The 17757-nt window shown below is 38.3% G+C and overlaps 1 protein-coding gene across 3 annotated transcripts in view; it reads left to right on the top strand.

The window, feature by feature from the left end:
- The window catches only part of USP25 (ubiquitin specific peptidase 25), a 162671-nt gene that overhangs the window by 7787 nt on the left and 137127 nt on the right, over positions 1-17757 (top strand). The window lies entirely within an intron of this gene.

Raw genomic sequence — 17757 nt, 5'->3', positions numbered from 1 at the left:
GGCAAGTAAATTTTTTAAAATAGGTATTTAGATGTTTAATTTTAACTATGCTTTTCTGTGTAGTTTAATGCTGTTTAACTTTTTTTTGGGTAGATAATTTAATCTGTGTGTATGTATGTTCTCAGTCATGTAGGACTCTCTGTATGAGATTATAAGATTTCCTCTTTGGTTTTAGAATTCAGAGATTTTGCACGCATGTGTGTGTGTGTTTTTAACCATCCTGACAAAAATTTTTGATCTGAAAACTATAATGTTCTTCTCAGGAAAAAGATATATATTTAAAAGTTACTACTGGTACTCTCTTCCATTTTTCTTCCCACTCTGAAACTACATTATTTGAATGTTAGATACCATTCATCTCGCTGTCTTGCTTCAAATTTCATTTTATATTTTTTTCTATTCTTTTGCTCTGTGTGCTAGAATAACTTTTTGCTTTGTCTAAAATTATTCTTTTTGTATGCCAGTTCTGTATTTGCTTCCTTCATAAGTGGTCAGATACTTTTTGTCAGGTTTGTTTTAATTCTAGTTGGTTCTGAAGTACACAGCATGGAATTAATCATAAACTTTGGATCATAATCCGCTATCAATGCAAATATGTTTTCATTTATTTATGAAATAGCAAATTAATCTTTGATGATAAGTACACATTGAACCCACTGCCTAAGGCAAAAGTGAGAACTTTGAAAGTAACCTATATCTATCCATATAATCACCTCATCCCATCCCTCTGTTTTCATTTGAGATTGTAATCAGCTTGAATCCTGTGTTCTTTCTCTTTGATTTCCTTTTTATTGCCTCTCTGATTCCAAAGACACATTTTTAAATTTTAGTTGTTTTAACTTTGGAAACTTTTTTCACCTTGCTATATAAATGAAATTTATGTGTATAATAATAAGAGTTTTAAAAGTTGTGTTTGCAACAACTAGACCTGTTTGCACTTAATTTTTGTATCTGATGTGTTAGGGATCCAATTTAATTTTTATTCTGTGTATGATTTTTTTGTTGTTAATCTTACCTTATTGAAAAGTTAATGCTCTCCCCCACTGAACTGACATACCATCTCTGTCATATGTAAAAGTTTTATGGAAAATGCGTTTTTGTTTCCCCCCTTTGCTGTTTTGTTCCACGGTTCATTTTGTGCATACCATCCTGTCTTCATTGTTAAGGCTTCATAATAGTCTCTGTACTGAAACAGGAAGTTTGCTCTTCTTCCAGTGTGCTTTGGTAGCTTCCTTAGAAAGTTTAGAATAATCTTACCAAGCAAGTTCTCTGAAAAACCCTATTTGAGTTATTATTATTTTTTTTTCAGTAATTTTATTGACCCTGTAGAGCAATTTGGAACTTCTAACATCTTTTATGATACTGAGTCTTTCTATCCATGAACAGGGTGTACTTTTTTTTTCTTTCTTTTTTTTTTTTAACTTTAACTCTACTTTAATCTTTTTGTTGTTTAGTTGCTAAGTCATATCCAACTCTTTTGCGACCCCATGGACTGTAACCCTCCAGGCTCCTCTGTCCATGAGATTTCCCGGGCGAGAATACTGCAGTGGGTTGCCATTTACTTCTCCAGGGGACCTTCCTGATCCAGGGGTTAAAGCTGCATCTCCTGCATTGCAGATGGATTCTTTACCACTAAGCCATCTTAGATCTTTAATATTTTTTACTTGGTTTATGATTTTCACAGTAGAATTCATGTACATTATTTGCCCTATATAGTTGACATTTTCCAATAACAATATTATAAAGTACTTTAAAATGTTTGTTATTTGTTACTGGTGTGTGTTCTAAAGGAGATCAGTCCTGAGTGTTCTTTGGAAGGACTGATGCTAAAGCTGAAACTCCAATACTTTGGCAATCTCATGCGAAGAGTTGACTCATTGGAAAAGACTCTGATGCTGGGAGGGATTGGGGGCAGGAGGAGAAGGGGCCGACAGAGGATGAGATGTCTGGGTGGCATCACCGACTCGATGGACATGAGTCTGAGTGAACTCTGGGAGTTGGTGAAGGACAGGGAGGCCTGGTGTGCTGCAGTTCATGGGGTCGCAAAGAGTGGGACAAGACTGTGCAACTGAACTGAACTGAACTGGTGTGTGTGAATGCAGCTGACTTTCGTAGATTGATTTCATATCTCGCCACTTTGCTAAAATTTTTTCTGATATTTTTTGAGAGATGTTTTTGGATTTTTTATATAAAGATTGTGTAAATAAATCATGATAGTTTTATTTACAATTTTTATGCTTATAATTCATTTTTTCTTGTATTAGGTAAGACATCTGATAAATGTCTAGAAGTGGTGATGGTGGATGTTTCTATTTTATTGCTAATTTTAAAAGGACAGTTCTTACTTCGGTACCTGATATACTACTACTTTTTTTTTTTTTTTTTTAAGATTAAAGTTTTATTTATTTTTGGTTGCGCAGGGTCTTTGTTGCTGTTCTTGAGCTTCCTCTAGTTGTGGCTGCAAGTTGGGGCTACTCTTCGTTGTGGTGTACAGGCTTCTCACTGCAGTGACTTCTCTTGTTGTGGAGCACAGGGTCTAGGCATATAGGATTCAGTAATTGCAGCACGAAGGCTCAGTAGTTGTGGCGCACGGGCTTAGTTGTTCTGCGGCATGTGGGGGATCACACCCGAGTCCCCTGCATTGGCCACCAGGGAAGAATGGTCCCTGGTGTACTTCTAAAGTGGTTTTCTTGGGCATATACATAACTGTTGTAAGGTATTGCTAAATCGTTATTCTCAGTGATTGTACCTTCCCATCAGGAATGAATGAGAGTTCCAGTTGTCTGTATCTTTGTAACGGTGTTACCAACTTTTATATGTTAGCAATTTTAGTAAGTAGTGGTACTTCATTGTGATGTCAGTATATATTTCCCGATTGACTGTGGTTTTGAACACCTTTTCATGTACTTATTGGCTATTTTTTGGATGATTTTTAAGTATTGTTTCTCATATTATTCAGGTTTACATTCTCACAGGATCAGCAATAACAAAAGCTACTTATTTTTCAAAGTCTGAAGATGGCAAAAAAGTTAAAGATGTTCGCAGAGGTAAAAACATTTACCGCCAGTACTATATGCTTACAAAACAAAGTGAAGTTGCACAGTTTTTCCTACATTTTATATTTTTTCTAGTAATGCCTCATAAAAAGGCTCCCTGCTAAAGAATGAAAAGGCTGTTCTTCTTCATGCCTCAAACTAACACCAAATTAATCTCTTTATTAATTAATTATACACAGAATAATAATCTTATGATGTCTATTTTTTTCCATAGGGTAAAAAAATACTTTAACATTGTAGTTGGCTTGGAATTTTGGAGAGAACTTGGGGTACCAGTGATGGGGAGGGATAAACTGTGGACAGGTAAACAATTAAGTAGAGAAAGATCTTTCTTATGGTTTTTGGTCCATGTTGGAACAAGACAGAAGAGTAGCTTGTTTTGAACTAGAAACTTCTTATTTGTTGGGTTTTTGTTGGTGTTGTCTAGCCTGGAAGTGGGTCTGTTGGGCTGAGTGGCACTAGCTTTGAGGGCAGGATTGACTGTGGAGCTGAGAGCAAGATCCTAGGTAAAGATGAAGGATATGGGAGAGGATATGGAAAGAGGGACTAGGAGTGAAGAACCATTAGTGGCTAGGATCTGATGCTGTGCTTGTACTCATGTGAGAACCAACCATACACTTGCATATACTTAAGTTTATGCATCATAATTTGAACCAGGGTACATGCAAAATCAAATGTCACCTTTGTTTGAGATGGAGCTACAGAAACAAGCTTGGACTCAGGGTGTGGGTCTTTCTGTATCCTCCACGGAGGCCTCTGAGCTGGTCTTGGCACTTTAGAAAGAGGGCCCCTGAAGTCTTCCCATAAAGCTTTAAATAAATTGGGTCAGGACAGGGCCAAGGAAGAGTGTTGAAAAGAAATTAGCATCAGTCCACTGCCTCAGGTCTAAAATGACCAGTTTGGGAGGCAAGAAGGAGCTCTCTGCGCAGGCCTCCTGGGGTTATGAACTCTGTTCTCATTGCTCCATACAGATTCTCAGAACTGAATTCCAGACTTCTTCCTCAGTGGGCTGGGATTTCAAGTTGGTAATAAAACTGCAGAACTAATAGAACTGATTATTTCCATTCCTGCTAGTGGCTTCAGAGGGAGGGCTCTAGTGCGTCTGAGCATCTTAGGCTGAGGTCGGGTAGAGAAGGTAGCATGTGAGCATATTTGGTGGTTCACTTATAGTTATGAACCATTAACCATTCTATGTTGATAGGTTAATTGGTTATCTTTTTATATGTTTATGAACCATTGTTTTTTTCCCTGTGGAATTCACATTTGTTTCTGGTTGTTTGGGTGGGGAGAGGGGGAGTTGTTTTACTTTTTCCTTTTTGATTTGAAGGAATTCTTCATAGTTTAAATACTACTTTTTCCCTCAACTTACATATCTTGGAGATGTTTCTTTCCATTTTCAATATTTTTCTTGCTCCCTTTGTGTTTTTCTTCCATGAATAGGAGTCCATTTTTATTTAATCTCATATGTAGTTCAGTTCAGTCACTCAGTTGTGCCCGACTCTTTGCGACCCCATGGACTGCAGCACGCCAGGCCTCTCTGTCAGTTACAAACTCCTGGAGTTCAGTCAAACTCATGTCCATTAAGTCAGTGATGCCATCCAACCATCTCATCCTCTGTCGTCCCGTTTTCCTCCTGCCTTCAGTCTTTCCTAGCATCAGGGTCTTTTCCAATGAGTCAGTTCTCCGCATCAGGTGGCCAAAGTATTGGAGTTTCAGCTTCAGTATCAGTCCTTCCAATGAATATTCAGGACTGATTTCTTTAGGATGGACTGGTTGGATCTCCTTGCAGTAAGGGGCTTTCAGGAGTCTTCTCCAACACCACAGTTCAAAAGCATCTTCAGTGCTCAACTTTCTTTAAAGTCCAACTCTCATATCCATGCATGAATGCGTGACTGCTGGAAAAACCATATCTTTGACTAGACAGACTTTTGTGGACAAAGTAATGACTCTGCTTTTTAATATGCTGTCTAGATTGGTCATAACTTTCCTTCCAAGGAATAAGCATCTTTTAATTTCATGGCTGCAGTCACCATCTGCAGTGATTCTGGAGCCCAAAAAAATAAAGTCTGACACTGTTTCCACTGTTTCCCCATCTATTTGGCATGAAGTGATGGGACCGGATGTCATGATCTTAGTTTTCTGAATGTTGAGCTTTAAGCCACCTTTTTCACTCTCCTCTTTCACATTCATCAAGAGGCTCTTTAGCTCTTCACTTTCTGTTGTAAGGATGGTGTCATCCGCATACCTGAGGTTATTGATATTTCTCCTGGCAATCTTGATTCCAGCTTGTGCTTCATCCAGCCCACTGTTTCTCATGATGTACTCTGCATATAAGTTAAATAAGTAGGGTGACAATATACAGCCTTGACGTACTCCTTTTCCTATTTGGAACCAGTTTGTTGTTCCATGTCCAGTTCTAACTGTTGCTTCCTGACCTGCATACAGGTTTCTCAAGAGGCAGGTCAGGTGGTCTGGTATTCCCAGTTCTTTCAGAATTTTCCGCAGTTTATTGTGACCCACACAGTCAAAGGCTTTGGTATAGTCAATAAAGCAGAAATAGATGTTTTTTTGGAACTCTTTTGCTTTTTTGATGGTCCAGTGGATGTTGGCAATTTGTTCTCTGGTTCCTCTGCCTTTTCTAAATCCAGCTTGAACATCTGGAAGTTCACTGTTCACATATTGCTGAAGCCTGTCTTGGAGAATTTTGAGCATTACTTTATGGTGTGTGAGATGAGTGCAATTGTATGGTAATTTGACATTGTTTGGCATTGCCTTTCTTTGGGATTGGAGTGAAAGCTGACCTTTTCCAGTCTTGTGGCCACTGCTGTTTCCAAATTTGCTGACATATTGAGTGCAGCACTTTCACAGCATCATCTTTTAGGATTTGAAATAGCTCAACTGGAATTCCATCACGTCCACAGGTTTTGTTCATAATGAAGCTTCTGAAGGCCCACTTGACTTCACCTTCCAGGATGTCTGGCTTTAGATGTGTGACCACACCATCTTGATTGTCTGGGTCATGAAGATATTTTTTGTACAGTCCTTCTGTATATTCTTGTCACCTCTTCTTAATATCTTCTGCTTCTGTTAGGTCCCTACCGTTTCTGTCCTTTATTGAGCCCATCTTTGCATGAAATGTTCCCTTGGTATCTCTAATGATGCATGGGTCATGTTGGCGAAGTCTGACAGAATGTGGTCCACTAGTAACTTAGATGTAACCAAAATTAAAAACAATGCATCAGAATAACAAGGTTAACTTAATTTGACAGATGGTAGTGTTTTATAGAAGCTCTATTGGCATTTTCAGCTTCAACCAAGGAAAGTAATGTATATGTATCAGCATTATTCTTACAAAATGTGGTTATTAAACATACAAAGTAGACTTTATTGCTGTTGTCATCTATATTCCATGTGTAACCTCAGTACTTATTTGATAGTATTTGTCTTAGAGTAGCAGTCTCAGGCTTTTTGTTGTCAAATATCTTCAGAGATGTGCCCCCAGGTTTGATCATAGTTTAAAACTTTATTTTGCTGTACTTCAGTAAATGTATTATACTTATTCCAGTATCTCCTCTGAACAGGTTTTGTGATTTAGTGTAGAGTGGAATACACTTGTTATTAATAAGGGGTAAACAATTGTACCTTACTTTTAAGTTAATGCCGAATACATATTTTTTGTTGAAACTTGTCAATTTTGCTGTGAGCACGTCTTAGTGCCTGGATAATCAGGAGGGTGGGATACTACTGAACACTGTGATAACTGCTTTTGCAGATACCATGGGACAGTATTGTTGTACTGGAGCAACAATTGCATTCTAATTACTGCCACCTGCCTTAAGAGGTGTTGAATTTTGTTGTGGTGAAGGTTTCAGATCTTTTTGAGTGTGCTGCCAAAAATGCTTAGTATTTAAACACGTACTACAGACACAGGGAAGTTGAGAATTGATGGGTAAGAAGACAGTCTCAAGTAGGTGTAGGTATGGGCAAGATTTTTGCAAGCTTGTCAGATTTTGCTGTGTATTTACAGTACATATATTTAAAGTATGTACATTTGGGCTATACAGCATACTAAAGTTTGGTTGCTAATATCACGGACTGTGTGTTTACTTAATTCTAGGAGTTTTTCAAGGTTTGCTCTTTGGTTTTCTGCTTTCTACTTTGCAAGCTTTGAGTGTTTATGTAATTTGTCGTTTGTATACGTTCATTACTGCTAAATTTGTATTTTCAAAATAATTTAAAACTTTCACCCTCACATAAACTCTTGTTTCATGTTTTCAGTTGCATTTCTGCTTAGATATCCAGTTATTTCTCATTATCATGTCCATCTATTCATTTGTTCTTTTTTTGAGCAGATAGGTATAAACAATACACTATAAAATAGCTTATCGTTTGGTGGTGGTGGGAGCCAGAAATGCATACATTATATTAAAAGTTAAGTGAAGTATATGGAGCTTCCCTGGTGGCTCAGACAGTTAAGAATCCTACTGCCATGCAGGAATCCTGAGTTTGATCCCTGGGTTGAGAATATTCCCTGGAGAAGGGAATGGCTACTCACTCCAGTATTCTTGCCTGGAGAATTCCAAGGATAAAGAATCCCGGTGGGCTGCAGTCCATGGGATCGCGAAGAGTCAGACATGACTCAGCAACTGATGCTTTTACTTCTTTCCTTAAGTGAGGTGTATATAGGATATATTGCTAGGACCAAGGAGAGGATCTAAGAACAGGAAAGACCTCACAGAGGAGGTGATGTTGAAGATGTATAGGGGGATGGATGGTATCATCTGAAGCAAAGAGAAGTCCATGAGCAGAACAAACAAAACAGTTTGGTGCCTTGGTGTATCTGTAAGTAGCTATATGTGACTGGCTGCGGTATAATATATAATACTCTCTGGCTGCTCCTTCCTCTCGTCCTTATCCCCTGGCAACCTGAGGTTCATTCTTTAAGTCTATGAGTCTGTTTTTGTTTTGTGAATAAGTTAAATGCAATGTCTGCTGTATATTTTTAGGTTTTTTTTTTTTTTTAATTTAAATGAAACAGTGAAAGACTAAATATTTAGTCTTTTCCTTTGGTTTCTGTCACAGAAATTTGTTGCCTTTTGTATGTTAATGAGATAACTCCTGGTTGGGGGGACTAGATTGCTTCAGGATGAGAGCTTTGCCTCAGAAAAAACAGCCACTATGATTAGAGCCTACTCCCCTGTCCAAGGAGGAAAGAGGGACTAGAGATTGAGTCCACTCACCAGTAGCCAACAATGTAATGCATCGTGCCTACATAATGAAGTCTCCAGTGCCTTGTACACTTTTAGTAAGTGCTCAGTAAGTGGTGCTTCTAAGAAAAAACCAACCGTATATGGTTAATTTTCCCCTTCCTGATTGTTTTTGAGACTTCTCTCTTAAAAATACAGAATTGTATCATTAATATATTCAGTTCAGTTCAGTTCAGTCACACAGTTGTGTCCAACTCTCTGCGACCCCATGAACCGCAGCACGCCAGGCCTCCCTGTCCATCACCAACTCCCAGAGTTCACTCAGACACATCCATCGAGTCAGTGATGCCATCCAGCCATCTCATCCTCTGTCGTCCCCTTCTCCTCCTGCCCCCAATCCCTCCCAGCATCAGAGTCTTTTCCAATGAGTCAACTCTTTGCATGAGGTGGCTAAAGTACTGGAGTTTCAGCTTTAGCATCATTCCTCCCAAATAACACCCAGGACTGATCTCCTTCAGAATGGACTGGTTGGATCTCCTTGCAGTCCATGGGACTCTCAAGAGTCTTCTCCAACACCACAGTTCAAAAGCATCAATTCTTCGGTGCTCAGCCTTCTTCACAGTCCAACTCTCACATCCATACCTGACCACTGGAAAAACCATAGCCTTGACTAGACGGACCTTAGTCGGCAAAGTAATGTCTCTGCTTTTCAATATGCTATCTAGGTTGATCATAGCTTTCCTTCCAAGGAGTAAGCATGTTTTAATTTCATGGCTGCAATTACCATCTGCAGTGATTTTGGAACCCCCAAAAATAAAGTCTGACACTGTTTCCACTGTTTCCCCATCTATTTCCCATGAAGTGATAGGACCAGATGCCATGATCTTTGTTTTCTGAATGTTGAGCTTTAAGCCAACTTTTTCACTCTCCTCTTTCACTTTCATCAAGAGGCTTTTTAGTTCCTCTTCACTTTCTGCCATAGGGTGGTGTCATCTGCATATCTGAGGTTATTGATATTTCTCCTGGCAATCTTGATTCCAGCTTGTGTTTCTTCCAGCCCAGTGTTTCTCATGATGTACTCTGCATATAAGTTAAATAAGCAAGGTGACAATATACAGCCTTGACGTACTCCTTTTCCTATTTGGAACCAGTCTGTGTCCTAACTGGACTCTTACTCATACAATCAACTTCCTTAAAAGCATTTTTTGTAACCTAATAATATATTAATTTTTATTAAGCAGATAGGTATAAACAATACACTATAAAAATTAATATATTATTAGGATACAAAAACTGCGTTTAAGAAAATTGATTGTATGAGTAAGAGTCCAGTTAGGACATAGAAACTATACAGTAATATGAATGGGGAAAGTTTAATATAAAGAAATATTGACTAGTAACAAATGATAAAGTGTTATCATTTGAATTATCATTTAAAGAACTCTAAAGAATAGAGGAAGAAATATGTTTGGGAGAGGTCTCACCGAACCCTGAGACTGAGATTCACTTCTTATTGAAGAAGTTATGATTGAAGTCCACTGGATGGAGGACATGTGTGCTGAGTTGCTGGAGCCTGGACACTTATGTAAATGACCCTTTTATTGGTCTGGGAAAGAAAGTGGTATAGAGCACATGCTTTATTAAACCTAGCTGTATGTCTAGAATAATGCAGTTTCTAATAGTCAATAGTGAAAGTGTTATGGCTCATTCGTGTCCTACTCTTTGCGACCCCATGGTCTGTCCATGGTATTCTCCAGTCAAGAACACTGGAATGGGTTGCCATTCCCTTCTCCAGGGGATCTTCCCCACGCAAGGATCAAACCCTGATCTGCATTGCAGGCAGATTCTTTACCATCTGAGCTACCAGGGAAGCTCAGTCAGTAGGATGTACTGTATTTGTAATTAGGATGACCAAATACTGTATTTGTTTTAAGGAATTTAGGAGTTATGTGGTATTCTAGTTTGAAAGTTCTACTTAGAGCATGCTAATTTTGCTCTATTAGTTTAAGGGATTTTATTTTTGGACTGGAAATTAATAGAAATTTAAGTACAGAAACCAAGAGACACACAAAGATTTAATTGGACAAGAGAGAAATATATTAGGAATCAACCAAATCATTAGCATCAAAAACAAGTTAAAGATACACTTGATTTAAACTGTAGAGATCGCAGTTGACAGATATGAGTTGATTCATGACAGTTTTGTTTAGCCGCATTTTCCAGAATATAAGCATTCTGATTTAAAAACACACTGTTCCAAAAGGTTTTGCAAGTTGGGTTTTGTAGCTCTAAATGCATGTTCCCATAGAAACCATGTTTCATGGTATTAGATTTTTGTTTGGCCTAGAAATGTATTTAACTCTGTGTGAACTTAGCTTATCACTCTGGGTCAGGAAGATCCCCTGGAGTAGGAAATGGCTATCCACTTCAGTATTCTCCTCTGGAGAATCCCATGGACAGAGGAGCCTGCTGGGGTACAGTCCATGGGGTCACAAAGAGTTGGACATGACTTAGTGAGTAAGCACACACACACAAAACAGTATATTTTGGGGAAACTGTTTAGTTTCTAATTCTGTTGTATATCTTTTGTCTGCCAGTTAGTAGGGATAGAGGGTTCTCTTCAGGGCATGGACATCATGCAGGTGTTAGACTGGTTCAAGGGCTGCAGTAGGGGTATGAACTCTGAAGGGAGGAATGATGGAAACTTTTATTGAGGGTGAGCAAAGTGTCTTATTTTTTCACCTTATTCTTTTTTTTTTTTTTTAGATTACATAATGCTTAAGGTTGTAGATCTGGATTCTATAAAAACATGGGGAAAGACTTAAGTTCAGAATTTCTGGGATTTCTAAGGCTAAATGTAAATAGTGAAGAATACAAAAAGCATACTTTTAGATTTATACATCCATAAAAGTATGTGATTATTTTAATACTGAAGTGCTGTTAACCCAAAAAGATTGAGATGAACCTTAACTCTATGGTAGTAGAAAATAAAAGCTAGCACAACTGTTCTTGAGATTAATATGTAGATTATTTGAATTTGGAAACTTCAACAATACTGTACTATACACTCCCATTCAGGCAGGATGGACATTACCAGGAATAGGCAATAAGGCCTTCTGTGAACTTCTCAGTGCAATGTAGGAAAGTAGAAAGTTGGCTAAGCAATTGGGCGTGATTTATGCATGCTTCTTGTTCCTGTCTCCAGTTTAATTTGTACCTCTTTCCTGTGGATGAGTTCAGGCCCTGTGAGGTGACTTACTCCGGTTCACCTGTGCACACTGTTGCGTTCATTTATTTGGTCAATATTTATTGTGTTTCTACCACATGCCTGACACTGTACTGCTTAGTTACCAGGAACGCAGTGATGAGGGAAGTAGCCACCCTGTGTTCTCTTCGGTATAGAGTCTGATGATTAATCATTATATATTGTTAGTCTGTGGTGTCAGAGAAACCTCTGACCTTAACAGAAAGCAATTGAATATCCTCAGACCTTTGAATTCGGAAGCAGAATAGTATTGTGTACACCCTGACTGGAAGAGGCAGCGCAAGAGGGGAAAGCAGTGTAAGCTAGAAATAGCTGGGGCGTGTAAAGGGCCCTTTAAGCCGTGAGAGGGATCACACTGTGGGTGAGTTCCTCAGGGAGGTCATATGAAGGTGCACATGTGTTACTTGAGGTTGTATATGAAGAGAGATGAAAGGCTGTCGTGTTGTTCTCCTTAAAATTATGGATAAAAAAGACTTAGGAAGATTTTTTTTTCTTATATATCTGGTTACAGGAGGTTTGGGTCTTACAATGAGCTACATGAAGGATATATTACGTACTTGAAATTATCTGTCAGTGAACTTTGAAATGTTTTCCATTTGGTGCCTAGCAATGCTAATTCTGAAATTTAAGTCATGTGATTTTGAAGTTGATGAATGCTTTGGGATTTCCTATCAAATTGTTTTTTTTTTTTTCCCCTTAGAAATGTTTAAAGTTTTTTTTAGAGGTTCTTATGAGAGTTACCATTTTTTCCCCTGAAGATGGAAACCTTTGTCTTCTTTCTTTTGCATAAACTGTTTTATTTATATTTAGAAATTCAGTCAAAGGAACCAAAGACTGACTTATGAGTCACTCACCTCTCTTAACACAGAAGTCTTTCCTGCCTTGTGGTCATCAGTGCTCCAGTTCTTCTGTACCACTTTCTTTCTCTTTTTTTTTTTGGTACCACTTTCTTGTATCAAAGTGTTTAATGTCAACATAGTAATGGATTTTGGGGCTGAGTATTTATTTTTTTTTTACTACATCTTTAATCTCCAGAATCAGATACCATGGAGAAAATGTGGGAGACACATGGACTGTGGAATCTGAAAAATTAGACAATCATTTCTGCGTTTGTACTTAGTCTCTTAAATATGTTCTTCATTATAAAAAGAGTGATTTTCTAGAGGATTTGTGTGTGTGCATGTATGCATATGTTATTTGAGATTATATACCAGAAGCACTTAACAGTCTGGCATGCAGTAAGAGCATAATAAATACTTGTATTCTTTTTTAGCTGTAAGTCAGTGATCCTTTTTTGCATTTTCAAGAAACTATACCAATGTAAATATGCTGTAGTCTTACTTAAATAGATTTAAAACAGACCCAGTATTATATAGGATCAACAAGGGAAGGAAAGAATTCTCTGAAACATTCTGATCCATACTTTATATTGAAGTTACTGGTACCTTCTTCTCCTTGAAATGCACAGTATTGGATTTTACATGTATTAGGTACTTAAGGATGTCTCACTCAGTAAAAATATCATCAATGAAGAAATCTGAAGGCCTGTAGATAGTCTGGGCTTGTTCGCTTACTGATTTTTGTGGTGTTTGCAAACCATTGTTTGAACATTGTGTCTTGCCCTTCTTGATTCAGCAGTGTCAGCAGGTTACAGCCACCTCTTTATACTGTTCAGTTCAGTTCAGTCTCCCAGTCGTGTCCAACTCTTTGTGACCCCATGAACCGCAGCAGGCCAGGCCTCCCCATCCATAACCAACTCCCGGAGTTTACCCAAACTCATGTCCGTTCAGTTGGGGATGCCATCTAACCATTTCATCTTCTGTCATCCCCTTCTCCTCCTGCCCTCAATCTTTCCCAACATCAGGGTCTTTTCAAAAGAGTCAGCTCTTCGCATCAGATAGCCAAAGTATTGGAGTTTCAGCTTCAACATCAGTCCTTCCAATGAACACCCAGGACTGATCTCCTTTAGGATGGACTGGTTGGATCTCCTTGCAGTGCAAGGGACTCTCAAGAGTCTTCTCTAACACCACAGTTCAAAAGCATCAATTCTTCAGCGCTCAGCTTTCTCTATAGTCCAGCTCTCACATCCTTACATGACCACTGGAAAAACCATAGCCTTGACTAGATGGACTTTTGTTGGCAAAGTAGTGTCTCTGCTTTTGAATATGCTGTCTAGGTTGGTCCTAACTTTCCTTCCAAGGAGTAAGCATCTTTTAATTTCATGGCTGCAGTCACCATCTGCAGTGATTTTGGAGCCCAGAAAAATAACGTCTGACACTGTTTCCACTGTTTCCCCATCTATTTCCATGAAGTGATGGGACCAGATGCCATGATCTTAGTTTTCTGAATGTTGAGCTTTAAGCCACCTTTTTCACTCTCCTCTTTCACTTTCATCAAGAGGCTCTTTTGTTCATTGTTCCTTACTGCCATAAGGGTGGTGTCATCTGGATATCTGAGATTATTGATATTTCTCCCAGCAATCTTGATTCCAGCTTGTGCTTCTTCCAGCTCAGCATTTCTCATGTTGTACTCTGCATATAAGTTAAATAAGTAGGGTGACAATATACAGCCCTGATGTACTCCTTTTCCTATTTGGGACCAGTCTGTTGTTCCATGTCCAGTTCTAACTGTTGCTTCCTGACCTGCATACAGGTTTCTCAAGAGGCAGGTCAGGTGGTCTGGTATTCCCATCTCTTTCAGAATTTTTCACAGTTTATTGTGATCCACACAGTCAAAGGCTTTGGCATTGTCAATAAAGCAGAAATAGATGTTTTTCTGGAACTCTTGCTTTTTCCATGATCCAGTGGATGTTGGCAATTTGAGCTCTGGTTCCTCTGCCTTTTCTAAAACCAGCTTAAACATCTGGAAGTTCATGGTTCATGTATTGCTGAAGCCTGGGTTGGAGAATTTTGAGCATTACTTTACTAGTGTGTGAGATGAGTGCAGTTATACTGTAGTAGATAAGAAATTTATACAAGGAAGACCTCAGCTCAGAAAAGGAATTCTGGAGATGATAGTTTGTTAGGTCCACTTTGAATACAAAATCATTAGTCAAAAAAGAGAGAGCCACATGGCAGGACATTTTTAGTTAAAGATCAGGGTGTTTCAAGGACCAGAAGTTTGGTAAATAAGAAGGTGCAAACCTTGAAAGAAGACCAGAGTCTTAATCACAACAGAAATAAAAGCAACAAAATCATAAGATTGTAGGAAATGAAGGTGCAATTTTTCAAAGATTGAAAAAAGTACAGCTGGAAGATGCCAGTAGCAAATAGGAAAACTTGACAGATGAGGTGGTTTCTCTTCCATAAACTTAGAATTTTCTCATTGCTTACCTCTAATGATCTTGTTCCCATTTCTTGCTTAGTTAAGACAATTCATTTACCTTTTCTTGTCTCACTCAGCCTTCTTTCCCACCCTGATCCTTTTCATTGTTTCACTTTCAGTCAAAATTCATGAGACCGAGAACCACACTAGACATGCACCTGAATAATTTTGTTAGGATTGTTAGCTGACATTATTGTGAAAAATGAACAAAATACACCAAATGATAACAAAGTTTTAGATGTTACTTTTCTCTGTAAAATACTCTTATATGAGTATTCTTATTGTACTCACTTGCAGTCACCTATCACTGTAACAGACCACACCAAAAGTTATTGATATCCCAAATATTATCATGTTCAGATTGGTTGGTTGGGGTGGCTATTCTCAATGTGGCTCATTCTTCTGGGGCAAGTGGGTTACCCAGGTTATGTTCTAAATGAATTGCGCAGGTTCAAGAAGGCAAGCCCAACCATGCAAGCACATTTCATGTCTCCTAATATGCCATTGATGAAAGCTTGTCTCATGGCCAAGCCAGTCATCAGTGCAGCAAGGAAATACATTTCTGAAGCTTCAGTATTTTGGCCATCTGATACAGAGAGCCAACTCATTGGAAAAGACCCTGATGCTGGGAAAGATTGAAAGCAGGAGAAGAGAGTGGGAGAGGATGAGATGGTTAGGTATCATTACCGACTCAATGGACATGAATTTCAGCAAACTGCAGAAGATAGTGGAGGACAGAGGAGCCTGGTGTGTTACAATCCATGGGGTCACAAAGAGTTGGACATGACTTAGTGACTGAACAGCAACAACTAGTGGGAGGAAGTGAGAAGTGGCAAAGTGTGTGGATACACAGATGGGAGAAGAATTGGGAGTCTAATGCAGGCTTTGTAAACTTTTCTGGGTTTTACATTCTTTTTACATCTTACCTTGTACTCATTAACATAGACACACTATTTTTGTAATCTTAGCTTAATATGATTTAAGCTTAGCTTAACTTAATTTGTAAAGATTAACTTCTATATAGATTATATATTTGCTGTTTAAAAATACACAGTTTGTTAAAATTAAACCGTGCTTCTAGGCTCATCTGTATCAAACTCATTTGAGGTGTTTACTAAAAATGAGGATCCCTTAGCAGATCCAGATGCTTCTGGCATCACTATCTCTGGGTGTGGGGCCTGGGAATCTTCTTTATTGATAAATTTATCAGGGCATTGTCTTGCACATTACAACTTAGAACTTCTTCATTAGTGGAAGGACATTTGCATTATTTCCATTCGAATTGCATTATAAATAATAGCCAGCATCATTTGTACAAATGATTAATTTATTTGGGGTATTCAGAAATCTTTCCCTGATACACAATTGAATAATTTGCAGTTGAGGAAAACTATATTCTGTGTAAAGAATAGGGTTTGGAGTGTTGGTGTGGGTGGTTACAAACAATCTTGTAAGATCTTTCAAGTATTTTATGTTCACTAAAATAAAATGTAGAATTAGATAAAGAGAATTTCTGTATAATTTGTATATATCTTTAATTTGTAATGTTGAGTATTGTGTAAGTTAGTTGTGGTTCCATTGCTTGCTATTGCTAATTTCTAAAATGAAAGTAGAAAAGTTGACATGTCTAAAGAGAATTTTACTTTTCTCATATTTCAGCACTCTAAATTTGGCAGTTCAGTTCTTTTATTCAGCTATTTTGTTTATATGACCTCTGTTCATATATCTTACTATATATTTTATTTTTAGTCTCAGTTATCTCAGCTTTTAGTAAGATTTTTATGGAAATTAAAATTTGTTGATGTCATAGCAGATACTGCCAGTGGCTGTTTAGTGTACATTCTTCATTCTTTTCTTTTTCCTTAGCAACAAATTTGAAGTGAAGCTTGTTGCCTAACTGAAAAATACATTTCTCAACCTTCTTTGCAGACATGAAGGGCCATATGACATGACTTTGTTCTGCTCAGTGAATGAGGCACATGGGGCTTGGTAAAGAAGGTGGAATCATTTAGCAGACACTCTGTCCTTTCCCCTATATCTTATCTAACACCTGGACTGGATGCTAGAGGAGGAAGTATAGAGTGACATTTAATAAATGCCATGTAAGATTGTTTAGTTGGGAAGACAAGATTTCAACAGATCCTTTTATTCTAGTGGGGACTTGCTTTCCATGTCATATCACCCATTGAGGTTTCTCTATTTCATAGTTCTGTCTTCAGTTTTGGGGAACTTGTATTAAGAAATGTAGAGATGGAAGGAGGACCATATTCTTAATTAGGGAAGTTTAGGGAAGGGTTTTGGTAGTAGAATCCTATCCTACCTGTTTTTCTCTTTACTAGAGTATGGTAGATCAGTAGAGTATAAACACATCTAAAGCAAATGGGCCCAAGTGACACAGAAAGTAAAGAATCTGCCTGCAAAAAAATCTGGGAGGTTCAAGTTCCATACCTGGGTTGGTAAATTCCCCTGGAAAAGGGAATGACAACCCACTCCAGTATTCTTGCCTGGAGAATTCCATGGACAGAGGAGCCTGGCAGGCTATAGTTCATGCAGTTGCAAAGAGTCGGACACGACTGAGGGACTAACACACACATACAGCAAATGAGGGCAAGTAGTCAATTTTATTTTGGATCTTTTATGACAGATTGGAGAATGAGGTGTTTTTTTTCCTCCCTTGAATAGGGTGTGGTAGTTTAGTCATCCCAATGTAATATATCCACCTACTGCTTGTTTGCCAAAGGCATATTTTTTCCGTACATCCTAAATGCCTAGATGCTGGCTGACTTTAGGGCGAGGGAGAGATTCTAGGGCTGCCTCAATTTCATTCTGGGGTCTCATCCCCTAGTTAAAGTACACCAGTGGATACCTGTTTCCCTTAGTTCTTCTTAGGTTTAGCTGTCACAGA

This window comes from Capricornis sumatraensis, chromosome 1, assembly GCF_032405125.1.
Source record: "Capricornis sumatraensis isolate serow.1 chromosome 1, serow.2, whole genome shotgun sequence".
Taxonomy (NCBI): Eukaryota; Metazoa; Chordata; class Mammalia; order Artiodactyla; family Bovidae; genus Capricornis; species Capricornis sumatraensis.
This window is presented reverse-complemented; position numbering and strand designations above follow the sequence as displayed.